This window comes from Ischnura elegans, chromosome 7 (assembly GCF_921293095.1).
Source record: "Ischnura elegans chromosome 7, ioIscEleg1.1, whole genome shotgun sequence".
Taxonomy (NCBI): Eukaryota; Metazoa; Arthropoda; class Insecta; order Odonata; family Coenagrionidae; genus Ischnura; species Ischnura elegans.
The window spans coordinates 59,287,195-59,312,899 of record NC_060252.1 but is presented as its reverse complement, the minus strand read 5'-3'; the positions used below and the strand labels follow the sequence as shown (position 1 = coordinate 59,312,899).

The 25,705-nt window shown below is 40.0% G+C and overlaps 1 protein-coding gene across 4 annotated transcripts in view; it reads left to right on the top strand.

Annotated features, from left to right (window-relative positions):
- LOC124162751 overlaps nucleotides 1-25,705 on the top strand; it is a 1,072,747-nt gene that overhangs the window by 1,026,953 nt on the left and 20,089 nt on the right. The window contains exon 1 of one of the 4 annotated variants that reach the window (XM_046539389.1): nucleotides 2,596-2,618. The exons of the other annotated variants lie outside the window; for them this stretch is intronic. The gene's annotated coding sequence lies outside the window, so the exon portion shown is untranslated. Of the gene's footprint in view, nucleotides 1-2,595; nucleotides 2,619-25,705 lie in introns of those variants that run through there. 4 annotated transcript variants of the gene reach the window in all.

The following is a 25,705-nucleotide window of genomic DNA, read 5'->3' as shown; positions in this document are numbered from 1 at the left end:
CAAATTGAAATAGAGGCCGAAGACTCTCTCTGCTCAAACGCCTGGCAAAGCAATTTCTGATATTTCAGTTGATGCTCTGTCTAAAATTATTTTTTTTTTGCTGCTATCAAACCATTCATTTTCTACAAATGGCAATGTCTAGTGGCCTTATGCCCATTCATTGATAGAACCTTCAAATGGAATCAGTTTCAGTCATGTATCGAAGTACATTGCCCTCTTTTTATCCCGCTGCTTCCACTACGGCATATTTCCATCACAATGGAAAATAGCAAATGTTATCCATAAATGTCCTATCCATAAAACTGGCCCTAAAAATGACGTCTCTAATTATCGGCCCATCTCAATACTTCCCGTTCTTTCCTCGGTCTGTGAAAGGATCATCCTGAACCGACTTTACTACTTTACTTCTCCCTTTCTCTCCTCTGATCAGCACGGCTTTCTTCCGGGTCGCTCTTGTCTTACAAACCTATCCATATTTCAGCAACATGCCGTACAATCGATGGCCGAAAAGTCCCAACTTGACGCCATCTTTCTTGATTTTTCCAAAGCCTTCGACACACTTAACCATAAACTTCTCCTGCATAAACTCGTCTCCCGCTTTAATATCCATGGCAACTTCCTCAGTCTCTTGTCCAGTTTCCTCCGTGACAGATCCCAAAGAGTAATACTCGCTAGTATCTCATCTTCCTGGTATAACGTTACCTCTGGAGTGCCCCAAGGTAGCGTTCTTGGACCTTACCTCTTATACCTATTTATTGATGACCTTGCCCCCATTGTCCGTTCTTCCTAAGTCAATATATTAATCTATGCTGATGACTACAAACTATTTAAAAAGATAAATTATCTCGCAGACTATAATATGCTACAGGATGCCGTAAAAAAGACCACAGAGTGGTGCACTCTCTGGAGGCTGAAATTGAACTTTAAAAAGTGCACCACAATGACAATATCAGCAAAAAAACTCCTATCCTTTTTGATTATGCTGTTAACTCCTTGCCTCTTAATCGTGTGTCATCCATGAAAGATCTTGGAATTATTGTGGATCAAAAACTTCTGTTCTCTGAACACATTCATGCGATCAAATCTAAAGCCATGTCACTCTTAGGACTACTCTACCGGTTCACGGATATCTCCAGTACCAAGGCACTCCAATCCTACTTCACAACCATAGTTCTTCCGGTGATCAACTATTGCTCCCCAATTTGGTCAATGTCTGCTCCCATTAATCTTGCCACCCTTAACAGTGTTACAACTTTTTTTACAAAAATTGTAAAATTTAGAAACCCAATTCTCCGCGAATCACCTACTGGTGCAGTTTTATCCTCTTTATCCGTCCCTAGTCTATCCCTTCTCCGACTTCAATCAGACATCAAATTTATTTATAATACCCTGAACTCCCACTTCGACAGTCCTGACATTGTTTCCTTCCTCAACATTGGAGTACCTTCCCGCAACACCCGATCTACTTCTTTACTCCACATTCCTACACCCAGGCTATCTGTAAATAAGCGCTCACTTTTCCATAGGCTTTCCATTCTAATAAATACTCTACCCGGTGATATTGATCCGTTTGGTCTGACACTTAAAAATTTTACTCATCGGGCATTAACATATTTATCGCATAAATGACTAGATAGCCGGATAAATGTTTGCTTTTCTTTTTTATTCTATTTAAATTTGTAACAAATAATTATTCTTTAATTATTTAACATTTGTTGTTATAAGTGCACTTTAAATTGGCATTATTGCTGTATGTGTATCTCTTTATTAAAATAAAAAATATTTAAAAAATAAAATACCAAGTGTGTATCTATGCACAAATTTCTGCACTCATTATATATTCAAGAAGTAATTTTCTTGTTAAATGCATTTGAATTTAAATATATATATGTCTAAATTTTTACCTATTGCAAAATAATAGGTCTTCAAAGTCTACTCGTGTAGTGCTTGTAATTTCTACCGTTAAAATGAATGCGTACGCTATACGAGAAATAAAATCCGATTCGAGTTTCATAATTTCCATCAATTGCAATTTTATTGTCAAAACCGTCGAAAAACTAATCATATTTCGTCATTAATGCCGTTGGCGAATTCTCGTAAATAAAAGGTTGAAGTAATAGGCCCGTGGAAATTCATCATTTCGTCGATTGCAAATTATTTGCTTTCGCTTTGCCTGTAGAAAATTAATTCCTAATCGGTTTTCTACCAGATTTAATAATTTTCATTTGTTATACCTGCCATTATTTCCCTTTTGTCGTTCGCTCACACTGATTGTTTACCAATGGCTCACCTAATTAATATTGAGTTTCATTTTCACGTAATATTTCCTCCTGAAAATGGATTATTCTTTTGTCTGCCAACAAAACACAGGGATATTGGTTTCAATTTTATGGCTTCAATATAATGTATCCAAAGGTGTATGTCCTAAAAATGGATATTTTCGTATTTTGTTATTGTGAATACATAAAATTTAAGTTCATCACAGCGGTATAATCTCTTTCGCTTTAAATAATTATTGTTACATGTGGGATAATTTAGTTTTTTTCTTTTTCTTTCAGGTGAGACACGCTCGGTTGCAACTTTATGCCGTAAATATTTTGACCTCTTCTGATGGTAATGTAAGTTTTAATTTAATTTTGAAAATATAAGTTGCTTGGTATTGTGGAATAATCAGTATTGGTTGTATTTTTTCCGAAGAAGTTGTGGGAAATTCTGTATCCTTTCAAAACATTTTGTAACACACGGGGAAAGGATTCTGAAAACCGTGTTTGAGCGAGGTACCTCGATCAGCGTTAGAGGCTGAGGTATTTTATAGGGTTCGTGGGTAGAATGAGTTACTACCACTTTGCGTATTAAAGAGGGATTTTCAAATAGAAAACGTGCATGGGTGCAGGGAGATATCCAAAGTTCTTCATGAAAACTTTATCTGTTAGAACAACATTTATAATTGAAATACAGGCGTTATACTTTTACAAACTTACTTTTCTTCAGCTAGTACCTCATAAGTCATCGATCCATTTCTTTCCTCTAAAGGCCGTTTTACACGGGGCACGGAATTGCGCAGGTTATAACTGCATTAATTTCTAAAATGGCGTAGAATTGCGCGAATGCATGAACGTAATTAGAACAGCGGCTATTTTTCCATCTCACGTCCACGCATTCTCGCATGTGCTCTAGCAATTCACCGCTTTACACGGCGCAATTTTGACTGCGCCTTCGTACACACGTCAGATTGTGAAAGCACGTGCCCCGTGTAAAACGGCCTTTATCCACTGCAGAGTGTCCTATGGATAGCAGCGTTTCCTAACAGAGTTGCTTTAATATCATTAATTTTCTTATCTATTTATTTATTTTTTACCTTTGTACGCGCATCGAAAATTTGGATCAGGTGGAAAATTAGGAAATAAATATTTTACACTGGAAATTTCCGTTTACCTTTTTCCTATAGGCAAAGTTTAGAATTTATGTCGAGGAGCCAGCAATCCTGCCGGGGGTTTAGGGGCTAACTCACCCCAGTGAAATGATTCCATAGAGTTTTCCTGAAAATTTGTTTAAATTAGCCTCAGAAAATAGTTTTTTAATTAATATCTAAGGCCAATACTTATTTAGACTTTTGATGCTTTTGTTTTCATCGCACTTAAATTGCAGGTTTCGTACTTTTTCCGGTCAAATTACCTACAATTTTAGTTGGGGGGACTAGGCTCCCCCATTCCCCTCCCCCCAAAAACTCCGCCCATGCTATTTCCGTGTACCAGTATTTCGTCAACTTAAAATAGCCCGAATTAGTTACATTGTACGTATTTTTTCCGACCGTGGGACGAACGGGGTGGATATGGAACGTATCGGCCGGCCGTCAGGATGGCGGTGGTGTGATCTGCCACGGCGGGTGCGCGAAAATAATAAATAATAAAGCGAGGGAATCCGAGGCTAAATCAAGCGTGTCTCTTCCATTTCACCCGCGCGTCAAACCCGCGGAGTCCACTTGGGCGGAAAGGGTAAAAACTATTGCCTCGACGTGGGAGAAAGGGGAGAGAAACGATTTTGATAAATTTAATTTCCGCGAATTTGAGAACGAGTCGTTATTCCAGAGGAAAAAAAAGAATGGTAGCATGAAAGAATAACTGGTTTTTGCGTCACGCTTTTGTTGCGGGGTGGTGAAGTTTGGAGAGTTTGGGGTTGCTAACTTCTCTCCGCCCTCCACTCGCGACGGCTCTTTTCAAGCCCATACCTACATTTTAAATCCACGGATCAGATATGTAAAATGATATTAACATATGGTTGGGATGGAAATTTTTTGAATTAATTCGTTTCTCGCAGTTTATTTCTTCACCGTTTTCGCAATATCATATTAATTTATTTTTAAGTGTAGACATTTGGCAAATTGGAATAGATTTTTATCGGAGCTAGTTTAGTGGTAATAAATGCTTTGAACCGAAGTAAATTTTGTGCTCTCCTCTGGTCACCCAATTTCTCCTATTAGTATATTACTTTTGAAGTTCATTGATATTACGATGCATTGCTATTCATTATATGAGAGAAGCTCTCCTAGCTTAACTACTTAATTGCTGCCTATTGTACGATTTGATGCGAATTGCTGAGTGAAAGTCAATTCTAAGCCAGAGATTTCTCTTTCCACTTCAACCTTACGGTACCATTTCATTTTTTCGGTGCGTTGCAATGTCGTGCTGTGTTTTACGAGTATCTGTTTTTGCGATGCGCCCTTTCCTCAGTGATTATGATCTCAGAATGAAAAATATGGGGAAAGTGGCATATTAACATTTAAATTATTATTTTAGGATAAGAATTACATAGTGTGATTGGCCTCGATGACGGTGAGGTAAAGTCCTCGCCTGCCAAACCGTAGGTCGTAGGTTCGAATACCACCTGGGTAGTTGGTCCCTCTCTAGGGCGTGCATTTTTGTTTTGTTCTTTCTTAATCCTCCGTTGTAAAGGCGTTCATGTGCTGTTTACGGGGTGGTTGGAAATAAATAATGAGTATAAGGGATAACTTCTGAATTTACATGGCGGTCCTCATTGTAGTGATGAATTGAAGACATTTTTAAGCTCTCTGGACCGAATGATCTGATATTACGACAAAGATTGAATTAAAAGGTAAATTAGAATTGAAATGACATTTTCTAGGTTTTAATTATATATTAAAAAGACTGCGATTGCTTTTCCATGTGTGAGTGGAATCTGCGGTGTCTTTGGAGCCGGAAGCTCAAATTAGGCCCAAATCAGAGCGTTTCTTGCTGCGTTGTACGCGTAGCTGTTGTTGCGGTGGACACATCGTGTGAAAACCTAGATCTTTCGTCTTTAATTCAAGCCCTTTCTCGAGGGTTATGATCTCGGAATGTAAGAAATCTACCAATTATATAAATAACTTTAAGATAAGAAATACATACTATGATGGAAAATTAGCGAAAACTTCTGAATTTTTATGTCGATTTAAAATAAGAATATTGTGATAATGTATTGAAATATTTTTTAAGCTTTCTGGACCGGTAATTAAACCGAATTTCCTTCAATCAGTGGTGGATCTTTGGGGGGGTGGGGAAGCTAAGGAGGCTATAGCTCCCCCCTTGGATATCCAAATTACATTAGATGTAATGGTAATTTTTCCGACCCCCACCACTGCTTGAATTTCAACTCCCCCCTTATTCCTATTCTGGATCCGCTACTGCGCTCCAGTGATCTAATGAAATAAAAAATCCGACTAAAAATAACTTTTTGCGAGATAAGGTTAAACAAAAATTGTGATCCAGAATTCTAGGCATCGCAAATGGTTGACCAAGCATATTATTTTCAACGAATAGTACATGTATTGGTGATAAAAAGAACTGATTATTTTTTAACCCGTAAATTTTAAATTTATTTATGCTTCTGACGAATGAATTTTTTGCTATCAATTGCTTTTGATGCATGAGCCAGTTGCTCAAATTAGGTCCGAATCAAAGCGTTCCTTGCTGCGTTGTAAACATATCTGTTGTTGCGGTGACACATCGTGTGCAAACCTAGACCTCTCCGCTTTAATTCAAGCCCTGCGTTCGTTTGGAATGCTCCTCGTGCCCCCCTTGCCCTTTCCCGCCCGCCTGTGATGTCTTTTTGTCCCCTCTCCACCCTTCCCACGTTTTATTTTTTCCATTGCATCTCGTCGACGCATGAGTCAGGGAATTTGCCCGGCTGCCAATCATCAATCGATGTTTTTCAACGGTTTTGCGCGACTGACGCGAGTTTTCGCCCATAAATCTTTCTCCGCGAAAACAGTCGTCGCGTGTAAAGCAGGAATCCGTCGGCCATCAATTTGATGCATTCTTTCTTTTTTTATTATTATTCGTTTTTATTCCACCCGGGCTTTTGAGCACGGCTAGTGGGGTTGAAGGATGGATGGCCACTTCCCGCGAGAGATAGTTTCAATCGAAAATTTAATCTTTCGAACATACTCAGTCTCCCCTCCATTTCCACTCATTTCGCTTAATCTCCGGGCATATTTCAAAGTAGGGGCCGGTCTATTTTGACACAATTGTCGCTCATTTGTTGCAAAGAGCCCGTTCAATGTGGTCCGCCTGCATTATTTCAAAATGTCATTTGGGATACAATTTCAAGCTTACTGTCCTATCGTGAATATGTGGCATCAACAACCTTGAAGTTCAGCCTTCGTAAATGGTTAACTCGGCACATTATTATTATTATTATAGTATTCTACCGATTAAGGTAGGTTTCCAGGGAGTATTCGAGAAGCGATCTGAGAGCCTCCCTTTCCTTCCAGCACTGCCTTCTTTAATTCACTGTAAGGCCTACTCTCTTTCAATCTATCTAAAAAACCTATTCTTTTCCTTCCCCTCCCTCGTTTCCCCAACATTCTACCCTCCAACACCATTTTCAGCATCCCCTCACCACTAAGCACTAACTCCATCCATACCTTCTGTCTCCTGCGTATCTCATCTAAAAGCTGCCTCTCCTCGCCAACCATATCCAGCACTTCGTCGTTCCTTTTCCTCTCCGTCCATTTCACCCTCTCCATTCTTTTCCATACCCACATCTCGAATGCCTCCAATCTTCTCTCGTCTTCTTTCCTCAGTGTCCACGTTTCCGCACCGTAGAGAGCTACACTCCAAATGAACTCTTCACCAGCCTTTTCTTTAAACTCTTACACAACGATCCTCTTAGAAGCTCCTTCCTGTTCATGAGCGCCTCCTTCGCTAATGCTATTCTCTTCCTGATGTCCTTACTACTGTATCCGTTTTCCTCTAACGTACTGCCTAAATAGTTGAATTGCTCAACCTGCTCTAGTTTTTCACCATCCACCTTTATCTTGAGTCTCACATTCCTCGCTCGTGATGCTTTACAAAACCGCATAACCTTAGTTTTCTTGTGATTAATCCTCATCCCATACTCCTCGCAACGTTCGTATAACGCATCCACTAGAGCCTGAAGCCCCCTCGCTGACTGGCTGATCAACGCTTGGTCATCCGCGAATCTCACTGATTTGAACATCATTCCTCCCACTTTTATCCCAGCTTCTAACTCATCCCACGCTTCCCTTACCATCTCTTCAGCGTACACGTTAAAGAGCAGCGGCGATAGAGGACAGCCTTGCCTCACACCTCGGCCAATGCTTGCCCACCCAGATTCTCCGTCCGCTATCCTCACTTGCGCAGTCTGGGCCATATACAGATTACGAATCAGTCGTCTATCCCTCCAATCTACACCTATTCTCTTGAGAATATCCATTAGCTTCACCCAGTTCACCCTATCAAACGCTTTCTCAAAATCCACGAAACACGCATATACGTCCTGGTCGTATTCTAGGTTCCTCTCCACGAGGGACCTCATTATTGCTATTGCATCACGAGTTGATTTCCCCTTTCTGAAACCAAATTGATCTTCGCCCAAATACTCGTTTGCCCTCGCCTCCATTCGTCTGTTCAATATCCTCAGCACCACTTTCGCCGCGTGCGATATTAAGCTGATAGTCCTATAATCTCCGCATTCCACAGCTTTCTTCTTTTTCGGAAGCGGAATTAAAACCGTCTTCACGAAATCTTCCGGCCAGCATCCCTCCTCATAGATCCTGCGTACTAGTTCGAAAAACCTATTCTTACCTTCCTTCCCTAGATTCTTCAGAAGCTCACACGGGATATTGTCCACGCCTACTGCTTTCCTAGCCTTCATATCACGAAGTGCTCTCTCTATTTCCGAATCTAATATCCCCGGCCCAAGATTGTCCTCCTCCACTGCACTTTCCTCCTCTAGAGTCAATCTCTCTGGTCTGTTCATTCCGTCATACAGGTCCTCTACGTATTCCTTCCACCTACCCTGTACCTCTGCTCGCTCGGTTAGCATCCTCCCATCCTTAGCCTTAATTTTAGACATGGTTTGTCCTCTTTTGCCGCCCGATAGCGACTTAACTTTAGCGTACAACGCGCCTACTTCTCCATCCTTCTGGAACTTTTCCATTTCCTCGCACTGTCTTTTCCACCAAGCCTCCCTTGCCCTCTTAGTTTCACGTCGTAATCGATTATTCAATTCCCTATACATTCTTTTGCCCTGTTCTGTGTCCACGTTCTTCCACTTCCTTCTCTCCTCCATTTCTTTTACCATTGCCTCCGTTATCCACGGCTTCTTTATCCTTCTACTGTCCACGTAGCCAATTGACTTCTCCGCCGCTTTGACTATTCCCGTTTTAATATCATCCCATCTTTCCTCAACAGTCTTGGTGCTGTCAATGTCCCGCATACTAATGTCCACTAGTTCCTGATATTCTCTCCTCATGCTCCCTTTCAGGGCTTCTACGTTCCATTTCTTCGTCTTCCTAACTCTTATAAGTCTTTTGAATCTTACGTTGCATTTCATGAGCACTAGATTGTGGTCCGAATCCGCATCCGCTGCAGGGAAGCTGCGCGAGTTTTTCACACTATTCCTAAACCTCTGTCTTACCATAATGTAGTCTATTTGATATCTCCCCGCATCCCCTGGACTTTTCCACGTGTACCTTCGCCCTTTATGATGATTGAACCACGTGTTTGTGATGAATAATTTGTTTCTCCTACAAAATTCTGCTGCTTTTTCTCCCCTGTCGTTCCGTTTTCCTAGACCAAAATCTCCTATTTCGTTTCCATCCCTGCCTTCCCCGACTGAGGCGTTCCAGTCCCCCATTACTACCAGATTTTTCATACCCGGTGTGTCTCTAATTATTTCCTCGAGCTGTTCATACACCTCATCTACTTCTTCCTCCCTATGATTGCTAGTGGGCATGTAAACTTGGACCACCACAAGGTTGGTGGGCCGCGCCTCAATTTCTACCACCAGAATCCTATCGCTTACCTGGTCTATACCTACCACACGCTTACCCATCTTCCCGTTTAGTACTAAAGCTACCCCCCGCTGGCTTTCTTCCCCTCCACTATATATAACCCTATACCCATCACTCCAATAGTACCCCCATCCCTCCAACTCACCTCGCATAATCCTAAGATGTCTATCCTCCCTTTATCCATTTCCCTTTTGATATTTTCTAATTTCCCCGCCCTCATCATAGTCCTCACATTCAACGTCCCTACATTTACAGCCGACTTCTTCTTCTCCATCTTCTTGGTCTTCTTTTCTTCTTTCTTCATTGCTGCTGCTGCTGCTGATGGTGATGATGATAAGTCTCTGCAAGGATTTCGCATGTTGGCGACCCCGAGGACCTTGCCGACCTCGTTGCCGTGCCCGACACTCGCCCTTTGCGGACGGGTCCCGGGCGATGAGATTCCGAGGCTCATTTGGTTGTACTCCATGTGTTCAGGGAAGAGATAGTTGGTAGGGTTTCCCACTTCCATTCCAACAGTGTTTTTTACGTGACACCATCACGTGGACTACCTTTCGTCTGGCTCCTACCCTTCGACCTATCTGGCATGGGTGGCCCTACCAGGAATAATTTAGAATTAATCCCGCCAGTGCAGCTGTAGGGGTCATAGGAACGCTCAAGCCTTTCCACCGCGACAAGGTTGTAGCCCAAGGGAAAGGCGGCACATTATATACAACGAATATTACATGCTGGCGTTTTGGTGATATTAAAAAATTGATAATTTAAAAAAATATGATCCCACACATAAAAAAGAAAATTGAGTGATCATAAATCAGTTCATTTTAAATATATTTTAATGTATCAACGGAGTATGCACAATATTTTAGCAAGTGGAAATTTACGTCTTTAATGCTTAAAATGCCGGCGTAGCCATTGATTTTTGGAAGTAGGATTACTACGTGTATCCTCAAGTCGTTTTTAGCATTCAAACTATCTAAGGAGTTTTAATTTTTGCCACGAAGTAATTTCGTTTCCATACACTGTATTCTAATAACATCTATTTCCTTAATTTACTCCAGTCAGGCAAGTTTAATATGACGCGATTTGTTCAAACAGAAATCTAACATTGTATTTATTTAAAAATTTCCAATTTAACGTAAATGTCGACCAAATTCTTCATAAATTATGCATGAATTCTATGAAAAAATTAACTTACTTAGCATCCGTCTTGTTTTAAGTTCTTTCTACGTCAAAAGATATCTAGTTTGAATGCGAGCATTTTTTGTGACTGTGTTACGATGGCTCACTCGTCATATTTTTTTTTGGTGAGGCTATATTTAGCAGCAGTGTTTGTCCAAATTAATGTGTATAAAAGTAGTTATAATTCTTATTTTAGTCTTTCCTAATGACTATCACACTTTGAATTGTTGGAGATTAATAATTTGTTTGTATAAGATGATTCCTATTCTTAAAATGTGTGAAATGTTTGGGAGCCTCTCCATACCAGCCTCAAATTTTGCTTTTTAGGTCGGCATTTTAATTGGAAAATGTCGCATAAATGATTATTTTCCCAAACAATCCACCTGCTCTGGGTGCCTAAAATGACCTTCAAAATTACCTTCGATCTCGGAAGAGAACAGTTAATATTAAGTCTAGTCGGTACCTTTGAGTCCATTTAAGTTTGTTATATCACCCTGACGTATTTTGATTTTTTTGCGGAAGAGGGAAGTAATGCTTATTAGATGTCGCCAATTAGGCAAAATCTCTTTTATACACCAAGGAAGAAGTTTGCCGGGAAAAAATATTTGGCTTAGTCGGGACTGGGACCCTGATCTCTCGATTGTCATTGACCTGGTGTACAACTTCGCACCCGAGCTTGTGACTGCGTACTAAGTCGTTTGTTCCATGCGTTGGTTTGGAAATTAGATTTCCTCTAATGCCTTTTTACTTTTCAAGAATAATGCCATTTTTCCCTAAGGTAATAAGTCTTACCATCGGATTTAGCTAATCTGACCTGGATTCACTAAAACACATTCGTAAATATGGAATTCCGGATTCGATTCATTTAGTTTTGAGACCAATTTAATGCCATTCTTGCCCAATATAATAAGCGTCACTATCGGATTTATCTAATCTAATGCGCATTTACTAAAATCGATTTGTAGGTACCAGTATTTCATTCATGTAGTGCAAATACCTACTTTGTCTTCCATTTTTGGTCCACTAAGTGGTATCGTTGGTGACCCGTTGATACGCTTTTGAAATGCGGATTAAATTGGTCGGGTCAGGAGTTACCTATTTAGTACGTATTATTTACACGTAATCGCCTTTCGTGATGTAACATTCACAAATTGCGTTCGCCGCGAAAAATTGGCCCCGCTGGCTGCCTCGCGGACGCAGAGGACTCCTTAATCTTTTTACCCTCCAGGAGGCGCTGATTCCTGCTCGCTGTGCAGGACCGGACGAGGCAAAAACCCTTTATTCGCCTCCTCTTATTAAATGACCCCCCACTCAGCGTCGGAAGCGCACTTCGGAGGAGTGTGGCTGACTGCTGCTGAACCTACTAGTTTCAGGGAACGAGAGATACTAGTGAAGGAAGGGAATATAATTGACGTCCCGGGCTAGGCTAAAAGCGTGGGCCTCTCTGTATATTTTTTTTTATTTCCCGAGCTTTGTTAATCTCAGCTTTAACCAAGGGAAAGAGGAGGAAAAAATATTAAAGCGGCAGTAGTGAGGTCACCCTCCCGGGAGTCGTTCTCCTAAGACCTTTTGGGGATTATGTCATTCGGGGGACGAGGGTTGCATAAATAGGATTATCGTTCATTATCCACGTCCCATTTCGTAGCATAATCCGCGAGATGGGGGGGGGGGGGGGGGCGGGGGAGGATGGGTAAATACGCGCCAGTCGGAATGAGAAGCGAAGAGGGTTTTAAATAAAAAGTGGTTGTTAAGTATAAATTGAGTCCCTGAAAATGTGAAAAAAATTGGAATGTGAGTGGAGAGTTTATGAGAAGCGATTTTTCCGGGAAGGGCCGTTGTTTTTCGTTCTCCCCCTTTAGCTTCTTTGCATCTTTGTCCTCCGTATCTACTTCATTAACCCTCTCTTATTCTCCTAGTCTAACATCTGAAGAAGTATAACGTGAATGCAATGGTTTTTAATGGCGGTAAAGGTTTTTTAATTTAATGGTTTTCATTTTTTTAAGGTTTTTGGTGGAACTCTTTCATGAATATCAGGAAAGCATGAAACTTTGAGAGTTCCATAATCATGTATTTGATCGCGACCGATTTTGATACAGGGTATCATCTTCTGGCCAGAAGTCTTACATTGCTGTATCAGAAATCACTCTATCGAGAAATCAGAAAATCACAGTATCGAAGCCGATCGTAAGTGCAACTAACAAAGTTTTATTCCTGCCCGAAGGATAACATCAGTCTTCCATCATATCGTGCTAGGTTTTCCTGATTTCATAACAAACATTTGTTATATTTGCAATATAATCCCTCGTATATATTTTTGTATTTTCAGTCAGGGAATTAGCAATATTGGAGAACAATTTTAATTTTAATTTCTTCTCAGGTAGAAATATATATCTCTATTCGTTCTGTATTTTAAGGGAAAGTGCTATTATTCAGAATTATCATAAGCTAGGGTATCTAATTTTCATGTCAGGGCGTTGATTAATTAAGTGAAGCGTGTTTGTAAAATTTGGTAGATTTTTGACGATTTTTCGTGGTGATTTTAAACGATATTCTCCGAAATTCATTAGTTACGTCAATAGAAATCCGGTTCTTTTGTTGTAGTTACCATGAAGTACGCTACTTCAATGGGAATACTCATCGTCTGTTCTTTTAAATTCAAGTACAATATCGGTGAAGTATTTATGGCCCATAAAGGATAAATGTGGTCAGTCGGCGAAATGTTAGTGGCATAAAAAATGCTGTTATATGGAGTGTGAAGTAAATATTCTGGAAATTTATTCTTTATAATTAGTTTCTTATGTAATCGTGCATTCATTATGGCTCCAAGTTGTGTGAGCGTTATTGAATTAAAAAATATAAGCACATTAATTTTATGTTTTAGGCGTATTTGATTATCTCTGCTGTACTTTTAACTCCAGGATTTATCAGGACACTAGGAAGGAAGGGATAACTAGGGTTAAAATAGGCGAATATTAATTTTTTATGAAATATTTTCTACCAATTAAACAGGTACACATGGTGCATTTTCTGCGGTTCGTCTTAGTATCTAAGTAGAAAGTTTAAAAAATATGCTTAAATAGTGATAATTCCTGCTGTTCTTTTTAACTCCAGGACTTATTAGGACATAATGAAGGGATAACTTGGATTAAAATAGGCGAATATTAATTTTTTTCTGTCAATTAAGACAGGTACGCCGGATTCATTTTCTGCTCAAGTATCAAAGTAAGAAAAGTATTGGATCAAAGTGGAAGAAAGAATAGAATTGAAGTATAAAAAAGGATAGAATTAAAATAGAAAATTAAAAAAAATTCTGTGGGTCGAAACTGGTTTGGTTTATTATTAACAGTGAGCAAAAATCAATAATTCAAGCCTGTTTGCAACGATAGAGTATTTTTCATGCATGCATTTTACATTTTAGGTCGTGCCTGCTGCAAGGCGTTTTCGGATACATACTTCCACCGTTTTGACCCCCCATTCCTCCCACCCTCCGCCTCACCATTTTATCGGCTTTTTTTTTGTCCATTCCCAGTTCCGGACTGCAGTTTCTCGCCCGTACCTGCGGCTCCACTCCCTCAATCACACGATCCCCTGGATCTCTTTACGACTCGCTTCAACGAGTCCGCCTTGCTCTTACCTCTCCTGACCTTCTTACTCGTACCCCTGAGGGGTTTACCCGCGGAGTCTCCGGACACCTTTATCCAATCCGTACCTTGCGCTCCTGTGTGTGGTGGACTACCTACCGTATTCTCTCTCCCCTCACACGGGTCAGCTCCACTTCGTTCGCAATGCCCGCCAGCAATTCCGAAGCGTCGTCTACGTCCAATAGGCCTCCGCTTGGACGGTAACCTCTTTCCGCTACGAGACTAGTTCGCCGCTCTATGAAGGAGAATAAAAAGAGCTCCTCGTGACGTCGCAGGTTGGAGAATCGTCCTCTAGACTTTCGAAAAAGTGTCTCTTTTTGGGGTGGTGCCCTGGAATATTTTTTTTCTTTCGCCCCGGCGTGGAGTGACGCAGTCAGCCTCTATTGGACCGAAGAATGGTGGTCGCTAACCGATAACCTTTAAGGGTACGAGTCATTTCTGTACAAACGATCTTCTGTTCATCATTTAAAACTTGCGCTTATATCTTCAAATTTTTTCGGTGTATGGTGTTTATCCTTATCCATATACGCCTTTATTTTTTAATTGAAAAATTTTCAATAAAAGAAAGAAAGAATGTGACGGATCAAGAAGGAGTAATACGTCCTCTTAAGTCCAGGCTTAATTAATGACTTGTTACAGCTTTGCGTATCATCTTGATATTCCCAGGGTGTATAGCGCTGGCACTTTTCTAAATTCTTCGTCCAATAGGCCTCCGCTAGGACAGTAACCTCTCTCCGCTACGAGACCAGTTCGCCGCTCTATGGCGAAGAATAAAAAGATGCCCTCGTGACGTTACAGGTCGTGGAATTGTCCACTGGGATTTCGAAAAAGTGACTCTTTTTGGGGTTGTGCACAGGAAATGTTTTTTTTCTCTCCTTTGCCTCCGCGTGAAGTAACGCTGTCAGCCATTAGGAGAGCGAAGAATGGTGGTCGTAACCTATACCTACTCTTTTAGGATTTGCATCACTCCTGTTCGAACGGTCATATGTCGCGAAAAATACCTCATTTAAAACTTGACCTCATATCTTTAAATCTTTAGGGTTTGTAGAGTTTACGCTTTTCAATATTCGCCTTAACCTCAAATTTAGAAGTTTTCCATCAAAAGAAAAAAAATGACTTATTGAGGGATGATATTGCAATATTTCCAGTGATATGGTCAACATCATCTTAAGGTTATACTCCATTAAGGACTGGTTTTGAGTTTTACCTACCATCTAAATATTTTCAGAATGTTCATGGTAGACTTTAAAACATTTGCTTGGTTCTGGATTGTATACATTTTACCTCCGAGAACGTATTTCTGTAAATTTTTCATATAAGAAATTAAGGAAAATCTTGGAAAAGGCCTACATCACACTACTGCTCCTTGAAATTTTCAATATAATTGCTTAAATTTTGAACGAATTAAAAGTCGCGGAAAAATGCGAAATCGAGCGGGTATAAAGCGTTCTCAAAAGTAAAATAACATTGATATCATTAATATCTTCAAGTTTTATGTTCCTTAAAAAAATAACGTTATTCACTTTAAAGGAGGCGGAGGATTTTCTGAAATAGAGTGAAATTCGTAATAATGAAGAAATAACAAATGGCAATATTCCCAGTGATAAGGTCAAATTCGACCTGCGTCCTCATGTTGCGTATGGCGTATCCTGTTCCTGTATCGGGACGGGGAAGTAATGTATCAACGTCAAATATCGGGTCAAATTGAATTGAATTATTTGAAGTATCGCACTATATGATTACCGTTAACATTGCTTTTACATGCCTATGTACGTGCATAAAAATCTGATATCCAACTAAATTTTACGTTGAACTCTACCTTTTGCCTCAATTTCCGCTCTAATTGTATGCACTTAGGTTTAATTGAAGTTAATAATATATTTATCTTGGGTTAGAATAATTGATATGGTTTTAGCTTGAAACCCAATATCAGTGGTAGTGGAATTATTAACCTCATCGTTGTATAGAAAGGAAGAAGGAAAAAATATAGCTGTCAAAGTAGGAATAACTAATTTATTTTGCCAGTTTAACTTAATTAATCTATGTAGTTGTAATGTGAGGTAAAAATACATTCAGCATCATCATCACCTGTCTACAATCCTAAGATGTGTTAAAATAATTTACTTATATCTAGCTTCAAACTCGTCATCCTGGGTGGTGGAATTACCAACATTGTCGTTCCATCGAAAGTAAGGCAGAAAAAAATATTTCTATCAAAGTCACTAACTGAACCCGTAGCAATTTTTTCTCCAAGAAAGTTGTTTTCGCAGCTGAGACTAGTATATGAAGGCCATTCTTCCTCATCGGTGACACTTTAGGCGTCCACTCAGGTGTGAAGCTTGATGATGGCGAAGTTCCATTAGGGAGGGACTGAGGGGAGCTGCCCAAATGGAGACGAATTGTTGGAGATGGGAGGAGAGTCTAAGGCGTAAGGGAATTAGCATCGGACGTCGGGGTGGAGGCAATCTTCGAATTGAAAGACTAATGAATAAATGAATAATCAATGAATCCATTTGGGCGTGACTTATTGGAAAATATCCGCCGAGAGTTTGGGAAGTCGATAACTTCTCAAATTCCTTTTTTTCTGTGGCTCCGTTGGCCCAATATGAAAAGTAAGGCCCCTTGTCCAGTGTACCTTCCTCAGCTTTTTCTAAGAATTTTCAATTCGTGAGCAGTTTCCTCGCAAGCAAGTTTTTATAATTACACCCACCAACGTGCAACTTTCCCCGCATGTGTGTTCATCCCTATTTTTAGTATTTTTTCTTAGCGTCCATCGAAGGATGTGGGTCAAGAATGAATTGTTTTGCTGAAAATGCAAATTTATTTGCCATTCAGGCCGATAATGGCTCTCAGTAGCTGTTTCGAAGTCATTGTTGACTAGTGTAGCGGAAGTATTCATTGTTGAACTTTTATTTACTTTTTAAATGCTCATAACTTGTTACGAGCGTCTTAAGAAGTGCTGTATAACAGCTAGTCTTATGATTGCCTAAGTCTTTTTTTCATATTTAATTCTGTTAGTAATTTAAAGCTAGTTGGGATGAGTCTAATCATTTAAAATTTTTCGTGTGAAAATGCTATTGGTGTGACCAATTTTGGCTGGCTTAGCATTTTAGTCGCTACTTACTTCACTCATATGCAGACTCGAATTTTGCGCAGAAATAGCATATGAGCCATGAACTGAAATATATGTTTTCAATAATTTGATCCAATAAATTTATGACTTTTCTATGGCATTCCTCGCAGGAGTTGAAGTATTTGCTTTTTCCGCATTTGCTAAAATATTTTCTTTTTCCGCATGGTTTTCACATTTTCAATTGTTACTCTGTAACGAAATCATGGTCGGAAAAAATAAATCACCATGTGGATAAAGCAAAGTTTTTATTCCTTAACTCCTGAGATTAAGGATTTCCACCAAGTCACGCCTGCTACTGTTACTATTACTTTCGCTATTCTTCGCCATTGTTAGTAATATGTAGTAAATATCGCTTAACTAATACATGGCTCTCACCTCATCGACGCGCTGCGGACATTTTTGAAAACTGATTTTACTGTGCTCAAATTGACTAGAAATATTAAGCTTCAACCGGACGTACTAGTACCTCCTCTATGCACTTCCCTCGGTAATGGGAGTGATGCTTCCCATTCAGTGCGCCAGATGGGGGTGAAACTCGGCAGTTTATTGCCCATTGCGCCGGCGGTTATCGGAAATCAGGGACCTCTGCCACAACTACTACCACCACTGCCGCTTGGCGTCGTTTCCACCTTCGAAGTTTTCCTATGCCTTCGCCTTCGAAGCTCCCGATATCCCTTTGCACGCAATATTCTTCCCACTCCGCCCGGCCCGAACATATGAATCCCACACGATCACCTCGGCCACAATGCCGTGCGCAGTTTCCCTTGCTTCAGCTGTTTCCGTCTCGGCGCTGGTGTCATCGACTCCTCGGTCGGTCGAAACTGCATTTCCATTGCTTCGCTCCACCGATTCCCGCCGGGGTACGAGTTTTTCCGCTACTTCTTCTTCTTCTAAAACCCTCCTCTACCAACGTGGTCTTCCGCCATGTATTGTAATTTTTTCTTCTCTGCGATCTGGTAAGGGGAACGAGGCGGTTGGTGGTTTCTGCAGGAATCACCGTTCTGTGTGAGGAATCACTCGGGAATCATAGGTTCGGTGACGCGTGATGAATTTCGAGTGCGGACGTTTTGCACATTGTGAGGTTTTTCTCTCTCGAGATTGAATCTGGAGACGTTTACTTGTCTAGGTGGACTTGGAGGACTGTAGTATGTATTTGTTCTTGCAAACTCGCAGGCATACGTGCTCAATTTACCGTTTTACGTGTTGCAGATTTCTTTGCTCAGGTTTTGCATGTTTGCAAAACCACAGCCACAATTAAGGAGGTGAATTATTCCTGTTCGACCTTTTTTTCGCGAAATATCAGTCTTTTGAATCATAAGCTGGCATCTTGAAATTTTTACCCTGGGTATAAAGAGTATACAGAGACCAATGGCAAAAATGTCGTTTTTTTTATTTAAAAAATGTTTTCTCAATATTTTCTTTTCTGGCATAAAATTTTATACGAGCAAACTATGGCAATTTTCATCGTTTTGCCCTAAACATTTTATGGTGATAACATTTGTGTCTTACGAATAATTCGTTGCGAAAAAATAGGGTGCATAACGGCCACTTTCTGAAGCATAGGTTCAACCCGAGAGGAAGACTATATTTTTTGAGCAAGATGAAGAAAAGTATCAGTACGTGTAGCACATTAAGTGTGATCACCCTAACGAATTGATTACGTATAAAAATAATTCATGTTTAAATTACATTCCTATATACCTTCAAGTTGACATGAATTGTTTGCCGTTTCACTTCTGTTGAACATCATCCCTCAGTAATCCTAGCTGTCATCATATTCACTATCCTCCCGTATTCGAAATTACAATAAATTATTCAATAACTTACCTTATATGCAAGCTTCGTTTTTTCCCCTCCCCTGTAGTAGATTCCCTCAATGGTATGCTCGATGAATACTATTTACTTAATTTTTTTATCCTCTATTCGTAGGTTATTTCACCGCTGCTCCCCATAAAAATCTCCTTTCTGACTTTCCCTTCGTTTCTGCAAAGAACTCGTGGTGGTAGTCACATAATGGTTGCTCGATAAAATCAGTCTCGGTCTTCTGCGTAACTAGACGTAGCATTTCATTGCACTCCACGGCGCAGAATGTGATTGATGTGCTCTTATCTTCTTTCCAGGATATTATTTATTGTTTTTATTTCTTATTCTCGTTATCCTTCTTCGCCAATGTTATCCTCAAAGAATATTAACTTTTTACTGTGCCATCCTGGTTCAATCTTCATCTCTTATAGCCCTCTTCTCAATGATTCACAGGCAGGTTTTGCTATGCTCCATATTCACATGCATGCTTAAACGATTACCTACGGTAATAAGAATTCTATAGCTGTTTAAAATATATTCCTTCGTCAACATTCTCTCAACAATAGAAACCGTTCATCAAGGCATAGTTCGATCGTTCGTTTTAATCGGAGGTGACGAGATGGCTGCTATGGCAACAAGGCAGCAGAGTGCTCAGCGGATGAGTCAACCCAAGATACTGAGACTCGTATGGTATCATCGTATGTTTGAAGTTTGCTCAGATAAAGAGCATTGAAGTGCGTGACCTCAATCGATTTATCTTTCGATATATTTCCCGGATAACTTCCTTTAGCCGAGAACAAATATTTGTTGAGTGTTATTCTCCTCTCATGCTTCGGATAGAAAAAAAAGTACCGTACATAAAAGAAACCATTTTTGAATCCTTTCGGCGTAACCTTTTCGGATCGGAGGTGACTAACGTACACACAGTAAAATAAAAGTACACTTTCCTTCTGTCGGTGAAAAAAATGGGGAAAACTACACAAAAGATAATAAAAAATCAAGTAGAAAAAACTCAAGTGGGCAATATATTTCAAAAAAGCTCAGCAATGTATAACGCAAGCCAACATATGAAAATGAAGGCCATTACACTTGGCAAAATAGTAAAACTCAGCGCAGAGTGGATTTTTGAAAGTTTATATTTTCTGAGCATTTGTTAAATTGCAGAGGTTAAACGCCACAGGTGAAATTTTCGAATTATAGGTTCAGTTATATGCTAGTCGTGCATATTTTTTTTAATCTGGGGTGAATGAGGTTCCTTTGAAAAAGCTCAGCAGCGTATAGTGCAAACCAGCATTAGAAAATGAAGACCTGTACACTCGACAAAATAGTAAAACTCGGCCGGTGTGCGGTGACTGTAGGCGAGGTCTGAACACCACACCGGGTGCAACGCAAGAGACAGACTTCCACGACTGGTTAGGTCGAGGAGAGGAAGTTGGTTCTCCGTGAGTCATGAAAAGAGGAGAAATTAGGAGAGCTTCCTTGCTTCCTTGAGGGCTGAAGACATTTGGGTGAGTTGGCAGAGATATGTTGTAGAAGTCTCACGTATTCTGCACGTGGGTAGAGTTACTTTAAAAGATTTTGTGTTCATATTGTATGAGGGCAGTGGGTAAACGAGCTAGGAATGAATTGAACTACGAAACTAATTTTGGTATAAAAAGTTTAAGAGGACGATAACTCCTTCTCAAGTGGTCGTACTTTGCCTTTGCCGTATCTGATCACTTCTTCCAAACTTGCATTATCATCTGGTAATTTTTTGGATGCATACAGTGGATTTTCGAAATTTTAGATTTTTTGCACTCTTGTGAAAATATTGAGGTTAAACGCCGCCTCGGTAGCAGCAGAATACAGTCCTGACCTGCTAAACTGAAGGTCGTGAGTTCGAGTCCCGCCTGGGTAGGTTACCCGTGGATGTTAGTAGCCCTCCATTGCTATTTATTTTAGCCTCGTCGTAGAAGCGAAATAATGCTGCTTTCGGATTGAACAATACAAACAATTGTGTGAATGATTAAATAAATTAATGAAACATCGATAAAATATCTTGATGAAAACCGGTTGAGCGGCAGTAATGTGTGAGATTTTCTGGTCATGTTACATCAGGGCGGTGTGAGGTACATTGCCGAGGTTTGAGACAGCCGCTGGATACTTTTTCAGTCTCCAGGGCAGCCGATACATACCAGAGAGGAGCGATTCATTATTCGCGAAGAGGGCTGAGGGTGGCCTCCGCTCCGCGCCCACCCCGGCTCCCTCTTTTGGTTTTGCGGTCGAACTGTGGAGAGGGAGGGGGATGACCCTGCCGAGGGGAGGGGAAATTCCCCTACCTCTCACCCCACGGCCAAAATACTCCCCCTACTTCACCCACCGTCGTATACGAGGTCAGAAAGCTTCCCGAAACGCAATCGATAGGTCGAAGGCCCGGAATCGACTCAACTTACTCCGCGGGTGCGGGCCTTAGGTTTCGCCTCGCGAGATTTGAACTGCGAGGTTAAACGCCGCAGACGAAATTTTCGAATAGGTTCAGTAGTATGCTGATCTAGTATTTATTTTTATTCTGTGGATCTATCGTTGGCACGGTCATGCAAAATATTGTAGTTGTGCTTTCGTACTATGATGATGCAGAGTCCTGTGTATGATACACTCGACTCCATTTCATTTTGAGTTGAGTCGCCGCGTAGGCGTACACTATGGGGATAGCGTTGTCGGCCATTTTCGGTTCATGGTCGGCATCCACTTTATTGGGGAAATAGTCTGAAATCTGTTTTCGGAGCGTTATGATACATTTGTTGAATTTTGGGCTGTAGGACAAGAAGAAGGCATTGGCAAAAAGTAATCATTGCGTCTCAGTTGCAATTTATTGAGGAAATATTTTTTTTTCGAAAGAAAAAACTATTTTCTGGTTCTGTTTCAATTCTTGTATGCGCAACGACAACTCGTATCGTGTTTTTTATCCTAAAAAATAACGTATAAATTGCGTTGGCTCAAGTAACTAAAGTTTTGATGAAGATCTCCCGGGTACTTTCCTAGTTTTTCGATCCATATCCTCTATCGTTGCGACAAATAATTGCATGGCTGTCCTCAGTCCTCAGGGACTTGGTCTCGTGTGTAGAAATACCTGGTCTTATCAGAAATTCACCCATGTACATGGTGGGTAGGGTACTCCTAAAGTGGGGGATTGCAATGATTCCATGTAATGGTTTTTAAAATCGCGCTGTGGAGGACTCTGCCAATACTATGCTGCCCTCAACTAGCCCAATGGCTGAACTTCATAGTGCACCGGTGGTTAATTGAATGTAGCATTGTTATTAGAGCCGTATTTATCCTGCAATTAAGTAATTTTATTTTTAAATAGAATTCTGTGGAAAATGATCCTTCAGCGCCTTTTTGTATTAAAATATGCCTCGCAAACTTTTTAAATTTCGGTAACGTCGTAAAGTGGTATCGTTTTCAGCTATGTGTCAGAACTCACAACTTCTGAACATTGGGATAACAGCTTACGATCTTGCGAATGATCATAGAGCACTATATTACTCGGAACGGGGTTTAATTTATTTTTAGTAACTCCGTGGAATATATTATTGACGACAGAAGTTGTTGTTCTCCAAAGTAACATTGTTTTATTAATTCATTTCCATTTTACCTTACTGCGTTTATTTATACTGACGACGGCAGGTTTGCATAAACTTCATTGCAAATTATCGTACTTGTAGCTTCCCTCTTTAATCTCCTTCTTCATTTGCTACCGTATTTCTTAATAAAGTAGTAAATTTTGGTTTAGGGGTTTAAATGGTGCACTTTGTTATCACCTCGGATAGCCCGTCTTATGAATGAAACTGTTCTCTTTAATGGTCATGAAGGCTAATTTCCGTTCATTATCTCTAAAAATGACATATTCTCTTTCTCAACTTTCCCATTCTTCTCCATACTACAGTTTCCAACATCCCCTTGTCACTTAGTTAGCTTAGTTTTTCTGTGTACCTAATCTCCACGGCACGTTACCTCTTCTTCCACGCTGTCTCGTGTTTTCTTGTTCCTTTTCCGTTCCCTCCTTTTCTTATTCACTATTCTCCTCCACAACGACTTCTCAACACCCACTTACTGTTTTCATCCTATTCATCAACGTCAATAAATTTATTTATTGATGGATTTAATTTGTGAGAGCCCATGGGAGGTCTATCACGGCTGGCTGTATTATTTTTTACGATGATATTTACTATTTCTGATTTTTGCATTTCTATCAGTAAAATGCTTTGTTTTTGTTCTCCTGGGAATAATTTGTGCATTAATTTGGTGAGAAGAATATTTCATGTTGGTCGTCTTTTGAATGAGTCTGGGGTATTGGTTGATTTGGTTCATAGCTATACGAAGGTTTATATGAAAGCAGAGGCGGATTAAGACATTATTTGGGGGGGTAGAACTTCATAGGAGCTAAGGCAGTGTGCAATGCATAATTGGGTGCTAAATAATTACGCATAAGATATTTGGGTGAAAAATGTGCTATTTTTTTTTTCAAATCAATTCTCCATTAGTCCATTCCTAGTGGAGCTCCTCCACCTTAGTGTTTTCGCCAAAAAATCTCATTTCAGGCGTTTATTCAAGAGGTTTACCATGTAAATTGGCCATGGCCATGAAATTTTAATATAGGTAGGTCATTCATTCTGAGCGGAACCTCCATCTAATATTTTTGGCGCAGAAAAGTATTTTGCATGGGATTTTCCTGTTGAATTTATGGTAGAAATACGTGCTAGAGACATAGAGAATGGTTTTTATTGAACGGTTGATTTATATCAAGTAAATTCTTGTTATTTCCTTGTAGTTTGGCATTAAAAATTTCTGCAAAACCATCCGCATGGAATACTCGTAATCACTCAAGGTTACGGTATTCCTAAGACGAGTCCCAAAACATTTGGACAGCTGTTTCATTCATCTTTTGCGACTCATATCAAAGGTAGTCTCCATAAAAATTAATTCATCCCCAGACTTCCCTTTGTGGCCACTCGCGAAAAGGGTTCATTTGGGGAGCTTGGAAGGCGACATGAACCATCCTATAGAGAAATAAAAATAGATCTTCTCCAATCGGAAACAAGAAGAAAAAAATCACGTCCGCCAAGTTTCGGACGTGAATTTATGCCCGGACACACTTTGAGAGTGTAGTCTCTCAGGCGTTCTGATTTTTTTTCTTGGACTCCTGGAAATATTCTTCTCCTTTCAACTCTTTTTTTTTTAGTGTTTTTTCATTCCCGACTCCCTTTTTCCGCCCAGCAAATGCGAGGACAACTGGGTAGTTTCTCACACGGATTTTATTCCGACTGCTCGGACACAATTCTGAGTGAAGTCATTCGAAAATATTTTTTACTCTCGCGGAATCCAGAAAACATTCTTGTCGTATCGACCGTTTTATATTTATTTTTTTTCACTCAACCCTCTTTTTGCCCGCGTGTGGGGCAAGTGTGAGGACAAATGAATCGCGAGTATTCGAATTGAATTTTCGCCTCGATTCCAAAAGGAGCTCCCCGGCTTGCCTCCGGGGGTTGTGACTTGCCTCGTCCGGCGGAACTGAATATATTTCCCCTTTGATGTTCGGGGCGAAAGATACCGCTTGGAAAAGAGGGTGGTGGTACGTATAGAGTCGGGAATTAATAAAAGGTGGCGTTGGAAGTGCTAATGCACATCAAGAGAACCGTCGATGGCTCTTCAGAAACAGTCAGAAAAACGCGATTCCTCCCGCGTTAAAAGCGATTTAATTCATTTCCGCCCTCCGTTCCACTCAATTGGAACTCTCAGTGGAGTGCTCGAATGAATATATTATGGCGATTGAACGAACTGATTGAATACACGTCGCTTTTGCTTCCCTGTTTCGGCGATTTACTTTTGATCTTTTCTATTGGAATGCGTGGAATACTTGATCGGAGTTTTGCTATGCCTTCAAATCGGCATGATATGTTTGTTATTGCGTTTAAGGCTACGCATTTCTCTATAAAATTTATTTAACCCTATTAGTACCATTGGAATTTGGTGGGACTAGCGAAAAGTACCGACGTATAGGGTGAGTATAAAGTTTACCCTGGTTCTAAACATTTATTACAGAGTGACCATACGACATAATAATTTAATGATGATGCTTTTACACTATCATTGGTACTAATTTTTTTTAAGATGACTTACGTTTGTATACTTCAACATGTGCCCCCTTGGTAGCTCGGAGAATGTAAAAACGGTATTCCAGTTACCGCAGGTGTTTTGTATCATGTGAACTGGCCCTTAAGTGATCTTAAAAAAATAATCTAGGAACACTGACCTTTGTAACAGCATTAAATTTAAATTGTTATGTTAAACGGTTATTATGCAATGAATTTTTATAATAAGGGCAAGACTTTATGATCACCTTGCATTACTTAATTTATGAACAAATTGCTAAATTAGCTTAAATAGTTACGGATATTAAGAGAATTTTCTCTGAAGTTTTCTCGGCATTAACGGCGAAACTCGTAATAGGTCAAGTAAAGTCTCTTGGTGTGTTTATGAGCTAGTTTGTTCTATATTGGACACTTTAATTATAGATGCAGTGATACGTAGTTTTCATGTTAAGAATTATTATTATTGATCCTCTGATTTTTCTTTTAGGCTTAGCGTGCCACTTTA